The sequence below is a fragment of the Macaca thibetana genome, chromosome 6 (assembly GCF_024542745.1).
Source record: "Macaca thibetana thibetana isolate TM-01 chromosome 6, ASM2454274v1, whole genome shotgun sequence".
Taxonomy (NCBI): Eukaryota; Metazoa; Chordata; class Mammalia; order Primates; family Cercopithecidae; genus Macaca; species Macaca thibetana.
Genome location: NC_065583.1, coordinates 126521668 through 126535041, shown reverse-complemented (window position 1 = coordinate 126535041; position 13374 = coordinate 126521668). Strand labels below are relative to the sequence as shown.

General features: G+C 39.0%; 1 protein-coding gene across 31 annotated transcripts in view; it reads left to right on the top strand.

Annotated features, from left to right (window-relative positions):
- The window catches only part of NDUFS4 (NADH:ubiquinone oxidoreductase subunit S4), a 696041-nt gene that overhangs the window by 462878 nt on the left and 219789 nt on the right, over positions 1–13374 (top strand). For 5 of the 31 annotated variants that reach the window (XM_050794135.1, XM_050794123.1, XM_050794162.1 and 2 more), the window contains exon 1: positions 335–338. The exons of the other annotated variants lie outside the window; for them this stretch is intronic. The gene's annotated coding sequence lies outside the window, so the exon portion shown is untranslated. Of the gene's footprint in view, positions 1–334; positions 339–13374 lie in introns of those variants that run through there. 31 annotated transcript variants of the gene reach the window in all.

The following is a 13374-nucleotide window of genomic DNA, read 5'->3' as shown; positions in this document are numbered from 1 at the left end:
CTGGTCTTACAAAAAAAACTGTCAACTAAAATCAATGGTTCTTAAACATCTGTCATTGTCAGTTCAAGAATGCTGATACTATGTTACTAGGTATAGAAAAAGCAACAGTTAGGCCAGGCATGGTGGCTCACACCTGTAATCCCAGCACTTTGGGAGGCCAAGGTGGGTGGATCATGAGGTCAAGAGATTGAGACCATCCTGGCCAACATGGTGAAATCCCATCTCTACTAAAAATACAAAAATTAGCTGGGTGTGGTGACGCGTGCCTCTAATCCCAGCTACTGGGTAGGCTGAAGTAGGAGAATCACTTGAACAGGGTCCGGGGTGGGAGAGGGGGGTGCGGAGCTTTCAATGAGCTGAGAGCGCTCCATCGCACTCCACACTCCAGCCTGGGTGACAAGAACAAAACGCTGTCTCAAAAAAAAAAAAAAAAAAAAAAAAAGCAACAGTTAAAAATATTCAAGTTGAAAATTTTGTGAGTCCTGAACTTTAGAGAAAAAAAGAGCAGGACACAGAGTGGAAATGGAAGCACTTGTTTCCAATAGGAAAACATGAGCTTGCAAGTCAGGGCTAATACTACTCAACAATTCCAGAGTCCCAAGCTGAGGATGACTCATAATTCATGAGCATCAAGATGAAAGATGATCACTTGCTTCTTTCCATCACTGAAAGATGGGCTGTGTGATGTAAGGACAGAAGCAAATATTTTCAGCCTCTACCAGTTTCATGTGGCATTGTTTTAAGATAAGGAATTTGTGTTGCAGTCACTGCCATTATTCATGATTGTTTCAATTCCCATGCAAGTTAATGAACAGAACAAAGAGGTAGTAAACTAACTTTCTAAAATTAGTGAGTTCAGAGTTTTTGACCAATATTAAATGTTTCTGCATTTTTTCTTGTTAAATTTCCATTCAATAGAATACACACTGATTTTACAAGAGGTCATTAATATATAACATTTTTGTAATGTGAGATGTAAGTCACAATCACTTTTTAAAGTCTCATGGAATTATGTTGCTGTCGTCATTGTTGTTCTTGTTGCATCACTGTTGTCTGTCATAGCAGTCTGCAAGTTCACACAAGAGTGTCAGTAGAGGGTACCTGTATAATTCATAGACTAAGACTCACAGTTCAATCCCTCTGAGCCCTACAGCATTCTTGCTTGATTTGCATATCTTAGTAATCTTTTAAAATTTAAAAAACCAGATTCTAATGCAGAGGAAACAGATAACAGATACGTAATCAGACTTGATTTTATAGGAAAGGATTAGTAACACTACCTTGTAAAAATGAGCATAAGTAATTGCCTAATTGGTAAGCCATGCACTTCCGATGATAATGTAAGTCAACTACCTATTTCCTTTTTGTTTCATCTATTATATTTACTTACAGGTTTTTTTGCTGTCTAAAGACTCTTCATAACATGCCACATTGATATTGTTCATGTTAGATTATAAAACCTCAAGACTGGGGCTATGGCATAAAGATACACAGTGTAAATACTTTACAGAGGGTGGGTGGATGGGTTAGTTGTGAAATAAATATTTCTACAAAATCTTCAGTACTCATAAGGCACTTACTGCTTGGGACACTATCATTTCAGTGGTTCATTTTAGTGTTAGAGAAAAGTAAATTTCACTTTGGCTATCCATTTCTGAGCAACAAAGTGGTTCATTGCCACTTTCCTGATATTTGCAGAAACTGTCATAAGACATTACCAGAGGAAGATTAAGACCGTGGGTACAGGAAAAGATTGATGACTTAGATCTTTTAGTTATCACCTACATAACAGAAGTGAAAACACTCATGAGGACTAAGTTCTTTTTCTTTCCTGCCTCTCTTTCTAAACCTGTTGGCATCATGAAGACTGTTCTTCCCTCTCTGGGTCTTCTTCCTTTTTCCAAAGAATTCTAGAAATGGACAGTCTCCAAGGTTGAGTCTTCAGGCTTGCCTCAATCCGTGATGCTAGCCTCAATCACTACAGCTATGCTGGTGACTACCAAGCGTATATTTCCATTCCTAACATCCCATAAGAATTATTGTCCTACACTTTCGAGAAAATAATATTACTAATGTGTCCAGACTCACATGTTTTTTGTCCATCTCTCTGACAACTATCTCCTTTACCAGCTCTCCTACTTTAATTATTTATCATTGTACCCTCTTCACCTACTCCCCAACTCATTATTCCCTTTCTCTGTTTAATTTTCTTCAAATAATTCATCAACAGCTAATATGCTAGATATTTTCCTTATTTACATTTTTATTATCTGTTTCACTTGAATATAAGCTCCATAAGGTTGGGGAGCTTTTGATAACTTTATTCTCTGTATCCCAGTACCAAAAATATAGCAGGTACTCAATAAATATTTGTGGAATAAATGAAAATATAAGTGGATAAATGAAAGGGTAAGCCATAATGCTCCAAAACTTCCAGACCAGAAAAATTAGAATTATATTTGATTCTGGTCCCACATCTGCCATCTACATCTAATCAGTTATGAAATCCTATGATTCATCCTTTCAACATTTTCTCCCAACTAAGTCCAAATCCCAAAATGCCTCCTATGTGGATTTTTTAAAAGCCTCAGGCCAAGCATGGTGGCTCAGGCCTGTAATCCCAGCACTTTGGTAGGCCAAGGTGGGAGGATCACTTGAGGCCAGAAGTTCAAGGCCAGCCCCAGTAACATAAAGAGACTCCATCTCTACAAAAAATAATAATAATAATTTAATTAGCTGGATGTGGTGGCATGTGCCTGTAGTCCAAGCTACTCTGAAGGCTGAGGTGGGGAGGATCGCTTGAACCCAGGAGTTTGAGGCTGCCGTGAGCTATGATCACACCACTGCACTCCAGTCTGGGTGACAGAGTGAGAGATCCTTGTCTCAAAAAAAAAAAAAAAAAAAAAAGTGTCTCCAAGCTCCCTCCATTTCAATTACTTTCTTTCTTCAGATAATCTTTCTTAATCCCTGGTTCTCATCACTCTCAGAATCTAAAACAAAATCCTCTATAGCCTGCATAACCTGACCTCTAATACATACTAACTTTACTGATGGATTCTAATTCCCAATTACTATTTATCATTCCACTTTCTCTTTCACTTAGGCTGAACTGACTATTCCCCTTACATGCAATGCTCATTCCTACTTTGATGCCTTTACTTGGGATACTTCTACTACCTAATGTCCATTTTTCTCCTCATCTTATTCAAATCCTATATATTTTTTGTTACATCTAATTCCCAGCTATGTCCCATTGAGCTCTTTAAAACCTTCACCAACAACCACAGCCCATATTGATTCCAGTTTTGTCTGGCCTCTGGAAACTCATATTGTCAGAACTTCATAATCCATCACTCCATTGATCATTGGTTTCATGGCTTCACTTTGGCTCTTTAATAAAATGGCAACACAAATACAGCTGAACTATTCTCATGACCAGTCTAAGATCAGTGCTGAATTCAACAGAAACATAAGTCCAAAACCCAAAGATACTCTTGAAAATATCTTAAATTTTTACTGACATTTTTTCAAAGAGACACAGCAAATATCCTAAAGTTCCTCCTTTTCCATCATTATCTCTGAAGTCTTCATAACAGCTACTCAATAATCATTCTTTTCTCACTTATATTTTCCATCTTTAAAACTCTAGTCCATACTGCAGTTTATTCCTTTCATTATCCTCTAACCTCTTGTAAGAGAATAATAATAATTATTATTATTATTCTAAAGATTGCTTTCTGCCCTGTTTTTTCTATACCAATTTAGGCTTTGGGGGCTCTTTCCAATAGTAGACATAGACATTAACCAAAACAAAATCCTACTTTCTGGAACCGTTGAAGTAAAAATGACTCTTTCTCCTGAAGAAATAGAGAAAGAGGAAAAGCTATCAGTTTTTTACAGGCGTTTTATTCCTGTCATACTTCCCTTCTAGCTAAACCTTGGTGGATCTCTGAAAAGGACATACTGCTTTTTCCCCTGAGGCATTTCCCAGTGGATGCCAAGCCTTTCCAATCTTTATTCTTCTTCTATGGAGTTGGAGGATTTATTTTAACAACAAACTTAATTGTGAGGTGGTCTGAGCCAGACAGTGACCTCTCTAGCCTGAAACTCCAGCTACGCACCCTCCACCCCCAGCATAACAGTGATTTCTATGCCTCCATCTTTCACTCCCGTGGAGAAGCACATTAGATAAGTGCCTTGCCCAGGCCACCCCTTCCCTCCAGATGTTTTGTCCTCTGCCAGAGAAAGATCATCTAGTCACCAAGTTGTTTTTCTCACAGTTCCATGACACTGTGGCATCATCTGTGGGCCAAATGGGCTGCCATGTGACAGTGAAGCAGCCTCAGGGGCATAGAATATTGAACAGCTCAACCCCTGGGGAAATCCACAGGCAGAAACATTATAGCAGGAGACCAGTGGGGCCAAAAAAATGGTAGACACCAATGTGACAAATGGAAGGGCAGTGGCAAATGCAAAGACGGCTCTTTCCATGAGTACACGGAGGACACTCCCAGACATTTTCCATAATCGTTGAGGGGAGCTTTGGAAGAGCTAAGGTCTGTCAATAGAGACAGTGTAAGTACAGAACTAGGAACACAATTATACTGTTTAAGTGATTCCAAGTTTACTCCTTGGCTTTCCAGCTGGGAAAACAAGGGTTTCATGGAAAATAAAGGCCACATCTACCTCAAAGTGCTATTGTAAAATGTGCATCATAATATGTGGAAAGTGTAAACATAGGGACCAGCACATAGTAGGAGCATGGTTAATGGTTCTCTTTCTACTCCTCTGCCCAGCTGCCCTCTCCCCCAACCCAAGAGTAGCCTCCATATCTCCCAAGGATTTATTCATTCAAAAAATATTCATCAGGCATTTACTAGGCATTGGAATACAGTGGTGAACGGGACAAAAATAATTATACCTTGCTGGAGAGTAGGGCACAGAGCAGGTGCTTAATAAATATTTGTGAATTGACAAGACCAATCCCTAGTAGTCCCATCTCAGACAACTCTTTACTGGATTCCTCATACCCCAGAGAGCTCTAACCAGGATTTGCTGTCACAGGAAGTGGTTCATGTTGACTTTATGCTTAAGGATAACCAAGAGATGGAAATATAAATAGGTGTCCTGGGGAAAAAGAGATGGCTGAGAGACCTAGCTTGCAAATAAATTGCTAAAATGTCTATCTCCATCAATAGAAAGAAAATCTGGAAATTCCAGGTGGGAAAATATCAACATTTACCATACCAAACCATGCCAAAGTCCATCATAAATCAAAGTAAGAAAGAATCAAATGAAAATTGTTATTGCTGAATTTTGTCATAAGTGAGCATATATCATTCAAGTTATACAAGTTAATTTTTTATTGTAGTTGATAATAAGCATTAAAAGGAGTCAGATTACAATTGAATTTCATTTAAACAAAGGACATTGAATAAAATGAACTCTATATTTAAAATAGGTCAAAACTTTTAAATATATCAACAAATTACTATTATAAATTATCATTTCTTAAGATTTTAAAAATATTTGCCACAAAAGGGTCCATGATATTAACCACATATTCTGGGTTCTCACATTCCAAGAAAACATCTTCCCAGTCAACAACCATTTATTGAGTACCTGCTTACCACTTAGCAGGCACCCATCCACTCTCTAGAGAGATGATAATGACTAAGACAAACTATCGTGTCATGTGGAGTCTACAGAATAGTGTAGAAAAAAATAAAGAAATATAAAATGTGATGACCAGGAGTGAAAAAATGAAAGAACAGCAAACTCTTTCTGTGGAAGGGGAGGTGATCAGACAAAGTATTCCAAGAAAAATAGTTCTTAAATTAAGTCTTGAAAAATAAATAGTTTGTCAGGCAGATGTGGGTAAAGGTGAGGAATAGAAGGGGCACCCCAGTCACTGCAAAGAAATACAAAAGCATATATCTATGATGTACAATAAGAAAGAAAAAAGAAATATGAGAAGGTGACAGGTTCCAGGAACTACACATAGTAGCTATGTATGTTTGTCACAAAGGGTGAATCTATCATTAGACAATATTTTCAGTAAGGGACAATAAAATACTACCTTATTCGACCATCACATTTCCAGTAGAATCCCTGGCACATAGTAGGTGTTTAATAAATATTTATTAAAGGAATATTCCCAAGGAGTAGACAGGTCCCAAATTGTGAAGGGTTCTATAAGTTGTGCTAAAACTTGAACCTCTGTAGGGCATCCTGAAGAATTTTAAGGCAAGAGTGACATGACTAGGTTTGGGTTTTAGAAAGTTTCCATCTTTGTGCCCACAGCTCTGCAGAAGATGGACGGGAGAACAGAAAGAAAGCAGAAAGAACAGTTCAGAAATAACTGTAAGAGATGATGAGACCCAGACCAAGCACAGCCAAAGGTTGAGAAGAAGGAATGGTTGGGAAAACCATTTGGGAAGTAAAACTGATAGTACCACATGACTGCTTAGATATAGGGGAGTGAAACAAAAAGGGTGACTTAGAACAGCTTCCAGATGTCTGACACTCATCACCAGGAAAATGCACTATTCGACAACATGAAGAATATGAACAAGTATCTTCTATGAAACTCTTTATTAAAAATACATTCACATGTATATGCAGTAAAAACTCTGGACCAGTTATGAAGACGCATGTTGGAAAAATTGGGATTGTTTCATGATTTATTTATTCACTCAAAGAATATTTAACAAGCTCCTGCTCTGGTCATCAGGGAAATAATTGTGTGGAAAAAAACAAATTCAGGGTTTTCCCCAATAGAACTTACAGCTTTACGTAGGAGATAGGCTATTAATTATATTACAGATAGATAGGGAATGAACTAGGTGAGGCTTTAAAAGCAATGTTAAGGAGGTTCTCTTTATCTTAAGAGCTATAAATGGCGATGGAAAGGTTTTAAGAAGTTTGGTGGGGAAATGACCAGAGTATTTGCGTTTGAAAAAGATCGCTCTGGCTATGTGCCATGGAAAGATTACACCAGAAGATCCACTTAGGGAAGCCCCCACAAAATCTATGCCAGAGGCAACTGGACTTTAAATTTCAAAGAGCAGGGCTCACCAGTTTAACCATCTTGATTGCTTATAACCAGCCTTCATTCTTATTGGTCAGTGTTTGTGCCATACCAGTTATCAAATATTTTCACTATAAACCCACTGCTAGGGAGGCAGTAGCAGAAAGTGTTGGATTTTAAAAGTGTCTAGGAGGTAGAATTGATACCCTTTTAGGATACCAACAGGCTTTACCAGTGGTCACCAGCTTTCTCTGGCTGTTGGTCTATGAGGGTTAGGGGTAGTGAGGGAACAGGAGGGAGAAGCAAAAGCCCACCCATTTGACAGCAGTAAAAGGCCAACCCCTTTCTTATTTCTATTCCCCCACACCCTACCCCCCCTCCCCCGCCGCCAACTGGCACTTGTCCACCTACACCTACAGGAATAGCATCACTTAGCCTTTTGCTTTACAAATGAGGAAAATCAGGCATTAGAAAGTAAGTAACATTCCCAGACTAGTTCCAGTCTATCATGAAACAAATTGTCAGATGTTTGTTTCCCCACGTAGGAAGACCAAAGACTTGTTCAATGATGCACTTAACACACGTTACTCTTTGGCCAACATGACCAGAAACAAACAGACCATCCTGTGCACACCTGATGCTGCTTCTTTCTGACTTGTGTTCCTTATGACATTCACAGTAGCCAAAGCAAGCAGAGCAAACAAAACTCACCGATTTGTTTCTTATTGCCACTCGGCTTAGATAAAAGACTCAGTTGATGGGGGATAATTGAGCCTTTGTTCCAAATGAGCTTACAGGATTATCTCTAGGTTTTAGTTCTCCATGCCATTTTTGTCGCCAGGTGCCACATGCAATCCTTTGTTGGCTAGAAGCAGATTTGGCAAGCAGAAAAATTGTAAAGTATAACTAAGGCAAAACTTAATAACCCATCAATATATTTGCATTAAGCAGCTGCTTTTTGGAAATTATCATGCTACCTTCAATAGAGGGTGTAAGTTTCTGTGCCCTCAAGAAGCATACAATCTTGATAATAAAAAAGACACAACTACTAAGCAGTATGTGATCTGCATCAAATGAAGCACAAACAGTAAGTCTTTGGGAGTCTTGATAATATGTGGAGTTTAGTGAATGGCCGGAACACAGGGATAGAGCTGCCAGTGATGGCCAAGTTGTAAAAGGAAAATTTAAGGGAAACATAGTCTAAGAATGAACAAACTGAATCTGGAAGAGCAGAAAAGAAAGGATGGGCCTTCTGGCTTTTGGAGGGCTTTAGGGATTTGGGGAGAAGTTGAGGGTTTTGCTTTTTGTTTGGTTGGTTGGCTTTCAGATATATTTTTATCTACTTAACTAAAATGTTCAGGGAGGAGTAAGAGATAGAAAAGAAGAGCCTATATTTTCTACTCTGGCAAATCTTTTAGAATTTTAGGAAATATTTTTCTAATTATATCACAGACTTCTAGTTAATCTTTACCCCTTCCTAAAACTCCTAAAGGCTATCAGTGGTTCTCAACAGTAACCTTTAATAGAGAGAGTGGAGACAGAGTAGGACATAGCAGAATTTCATGGAAAATGCTCCCCTGTATGGCACTACTTTGAGAATCCTGGGATCAAAACATATGTGAGAGATTGTGGTCCATAGGGTGATCAGTCAGAGATTCCGAAGTATAAAATGTTTATGTCCATGCTGTAGTTTGAAAGTTCACAAGGGAAGGAAGAGTAAACTGTACCAGAAGCTCATTCCTGAGGGTCTCAGAGATTAATTAGCCAGGGGCATTATTGTCTACATGCTCTCCAATCTAGAGAATTCTTGTGCAGCACCAAATAACAGAAATTGCTAGCAATGAGAAGCATATCAAGGGCTAGAGAATTGTGTTGGCACCAGAGATAAGACAGCAAAATCCTATAACATGCTGGAGGCTCCATGGCCTCACTGAGTAGGACTTTACCTAGGACATTGTGAGCTGTTCCAATTGGGACTCCAAGGCTTCAACTCAACAAAATGGCACTGAGCGAACCATGTACCCTTCAGCAAGAAAATTCCCCTGGAAATGGCTTGTGCTTAAAGAGAGAACCACTTCAAAACTCTGGTCCTAAGAGGCCTGCTCCTAAGAGAAACCCCTGCCTGTGAGCAGACAGTAGATACCATATGCCTGTGGATTACAGCTCTTCTTCCTTCGCACAAACCCCCTTACTCTTGGGTCATATGGTTGGGGACACATACTCTGGCTTCTCACTGCTCTTGGACCCACAAACTCAAGAATATCTACATAAATACAAAGAGAAGGGGAGAAGCATTGTGGGCTATAGTAGTATGAAAAGCTTTCATACAAAAATGTATGAATAATAACAGCTACCATGTATTGAGTATCTATTGTTACAGGTGCTATGCTTGGCTTACGTCTGTATTATCTAATTACCTTTTTACAACAACTCTAAAACAGAATCATTGTTCTCAGAGCTACCAATAAGCAGCAAAGAGAGGCCTTGAATTCTAGTCTGAGTCTGAAAACATCCTCTTTCTACTAAGCTATGCTTCAATTCAGGGGAGCAACTGAAGCACTTAGTATGATTTGATACAGAAAATAATGGGAAGAAAAGAGAAGGAAATTGCAAAGGTGATCCAGTCGAAAAGCACAAGGCAAGTCTAGATGAAGAGAAATGATAGAAGAAGTGAGGCTACTAAGTTAACTGGCAGTTTTTGAGCATCCACAAAAAAGAGACTAGGATAGTCGGTGACCACGTGAATGGATTGATAGGCTTTAGGGAGATAAGGAAGAATGGGGAACACAATCAAGGGAGATACTACCACAAAGAGAAGTTGGTGAGTGTCCCGGGGCTGGGTTCCAACATGACAGGCATACTTGGCTTGACAAACCGGAAAGTGCCTGAAAGAAGAAAGCCTGGATGGAGATGAAAGGAAAGAGACAGACACACCCACCTGCTGGAAAACAGAAATGGACCTACAGCAACAGCAGCTGATACCCCGCATTTTCAAACGGGCTGAGCTCTAACACAAAGGAGTGACAGATTGTCAGCAACTGTTTTCAAAAGAAAGACTATGATCACAAGACCCAGGACATATCTGGATCTAAACCACATGTCACTGGGGCCAGAACAAATGAAAAGCCTCTAGGGACTCAGTTAAGTTAAGGGAGTTTATCTCTGAGAATTCTTTGTCTTTCATACATTTTTGTGGTCTAGCACTGCCATTTCCAAAGGAAGGGTTTGCAGTTTCCTATTTTTGTGATGAGGGAAATGAATCATAGAGCCACCATCCAGAAGAACACTAACTCTTCTAGGGACTGGCCCTGAACAGAATAATGAAGGAGCCAAACCTCGAATTTGATATCTCCAGCTTACCTCGTCTCTACCTTTCGCTTTCACCTTGAAATACTCTTACCTCCCTCCTTTGGTGCCTCCTCTGTATTCGAAATAATTTCATTCTCAGATGGCTGTCAATTTATCATTTCAGTGATTCTAGAACTTCACTGGGTATAAGAATCACTCTGGCTCACTTCCCAACGGGAGATTCTAGGGGTATCTGGGTTAGGGCCCCTACATCAGTGTTTTTAACAGAACTTCCAAATGATTCTGATAGAGATGATTCACAGATGGAGAAACTGCACCAGGGAGTTTGTTGATGACTAAACTATTTGTTGATAATGGCTCAGGTTTTAACAAAGAACCCTTGATGGAAAGTATGTAACGCTGAAGGTATCTACCTCAATGGTGGAATGTTGACCACTGAAGGATGTTTGAAATGCAGAAGATTATTTCTGGTGCTCTCTCATTCAACGTCATTTATCCTAAAAGAAGAAAATAAGTCTTTCTGTGTCGCAAACAAAAACATTTTGCATCATTCCATTGATTTTACAGCTTTAAATGCAACGAAAGTAGTCATTAAAAATCATGTTTTTGATATATATTTAATCACAGAGAAAGCTGTTTACAGCGTGTTACAGAGTGAAAGTAAAATTACAAAACCATTTTTTAAAAATCATTCATCCTATAAACAAATAGGGCTCAAATCAAACTCAGTAAGAGACACCTACTCATCAGTTCATAACGTTGACCCTCAGAGCTTCCGTCCCAGTCCCTACCTGCAGCTCTCATGGTGCGAAGACATCTTTCTGCCTTGACTGCCAAGATAAATCCACAGCATCATCTGAATATTTCTGAACTATCCAAAAAATTATACAGAAAACAAAATTTATTTAGTTTAAATGTAAAGAGGTTGCCATTTTTCTCAACGTCACAGTCAAAACCAAACATCAAAACCACAGTTAGTGATCATACTTCTTATTTTTCATAGGTTTAATTATAGTGCCTATGCTTTTTCTTTTTACTTTATTAATTTTACTTTGAGTTATGACATTTCTTTTTTGTGTTTGTGTGTGTGCTTGTTTGTTTGTTTGTTTGTTTTGAGACTGAGTCTCCCTCTGTTGCCCAGTCTGGAGTGCAGTGATGCAATCTTGGCTCACTGCAATCTCTGCTTTCTGGGTTCCAGTGATTCTCCTGCCTCAGCCCCTTGAGTAGCTGGGATTATAGGTGTGCCCCACCATACCTGGCTAATTTTTGTCTTTCTGGTAGAGATATGGTTTCACCATGTTGGCCAGGTTGGTCTCAAACTCCTGACCTCAAGTGATCTGTCCTCCTCGTCTTCCCAAAGTGCTGGAATTATAGGCATGAGCCACCATGCCCTGCTAAGTTATGACATTTCTTACACATTTATAACTATGTTGAAAACACAGCTCTTAATAATATGAGCTGACATTCAAAAGGAAAGTAAAATGATAAACTGAATTCTATAGGTCACTTTTGACCTTGAGTTTATCCACTTTAAATTGTCATTGCCATTTCCATCACTGCTTCAGAGAAATTTGAAAAACAATATAATTTTCATGCAACCCTTGATCCTACGACAGGTCTTTCCTGAAAAGCCCCCAAGGCCTAAAGTTTAATAAGCGTCATTAGAAGGCAGTTTTCCAGGTTCTTGCAATCTTAGAATTAATCTGGGAGCCGACTTCTCATGGGTTAATCTTCCTTTTTCAAACATATCCCATTATTTGGGGGAAGAAGAGGCTGGTAGGGAGGAGGTCATAATTCCAAAGGGTGTTTTTGAAACGGCCTTTGCAAAATTATGACTGAGACAGTGAAAGAGATCTAACTTAATCGACTCCATCTTGCTTCTAACCTCCAAGCCGTCCTTATTCATTCTTGGGCATAGACTGAACTAACATTGGGAGAAACTTAGCTTATAGTTTATAGTTTAAAACAAAGACAATAACAGCCAAAGCAGACCTTCTTCTTGCCTAGGGACTAGATTGCCTTTGTAGGACTAACATTAGCCACGAGTTAGAAATTATGGCTTACGAGTCATGCAGCTGGAGGCATCAAGATTTTGACCCTCCCTAAACTGCTTCTAACATCAGTATTTGAGATATTTTGCAGACCCAGCACTTGATGAATCAGCTAGCACCACCCAGATCGATAAACTGGCTCATCTGATCTTGTGCACCCCTCACCCCCCACCTCCCACCAGGAACTGACTCTGCAAGAAGACAGCTTCGACTCCCTATGATTTCACCCCTGACCAATCAGCACTCCCAGCTCACTGGCTTCCCCCACCCACCAAGTTGTCCTTAAAAACTCTGTTCCTTAAATGCCTGGGGAGACTGATTTGAGTAATAATGAAACTTTGGTCTCCTGCACAGCTGGTTCTGTGTGAATTACTCTTTCTCTATTGCAGTTCCCTTGTCTTGATAAATTGGCTCTGTCTACACAGCAGGCAAGGTGAATCCCTTGGGTGGTTACAGTCCTACCTGATGCTGACATAAGTACCGTGTTCCAAATTTGAAAATTCTGGTTACTTTCTAAAAACTTCTAAATATTAAGTATATAATGTATGTGTCACATTATCTCCTGAAGCAGAATGCACTTTAAAAATATGTTACTACTTTCTAAATCCAATCATGAATTATTTAATTTGTGCACCATGTGAAGACAATTAATACAAAGTAAAGCTGCTGGTTGTCATTTTTAAATAATTTCTTAGTAGAATTCATTTCCAATAAATAAACTTGATATTCTAAGAGTTACTCTTTACTTTTTAGAAAAGTGGTAAACATTAATAGAACATACTCCTAGAACTTTCTGAGAATGAATTTTTTTTCTTTCACAAATTCAGAGAATTGGAGTTCTCTGTGGAGATGCTGATGAGAAGAGCAAAGGACAAAGACTGTCTGGAATTTCTCTGTTCCTTATTTTTACAGACTCCAGAGGATCTGAACAAGCACAAGTGTTTTAAAGATGCTAGGATTATGGTAACAGTGTTTGCATTTGAT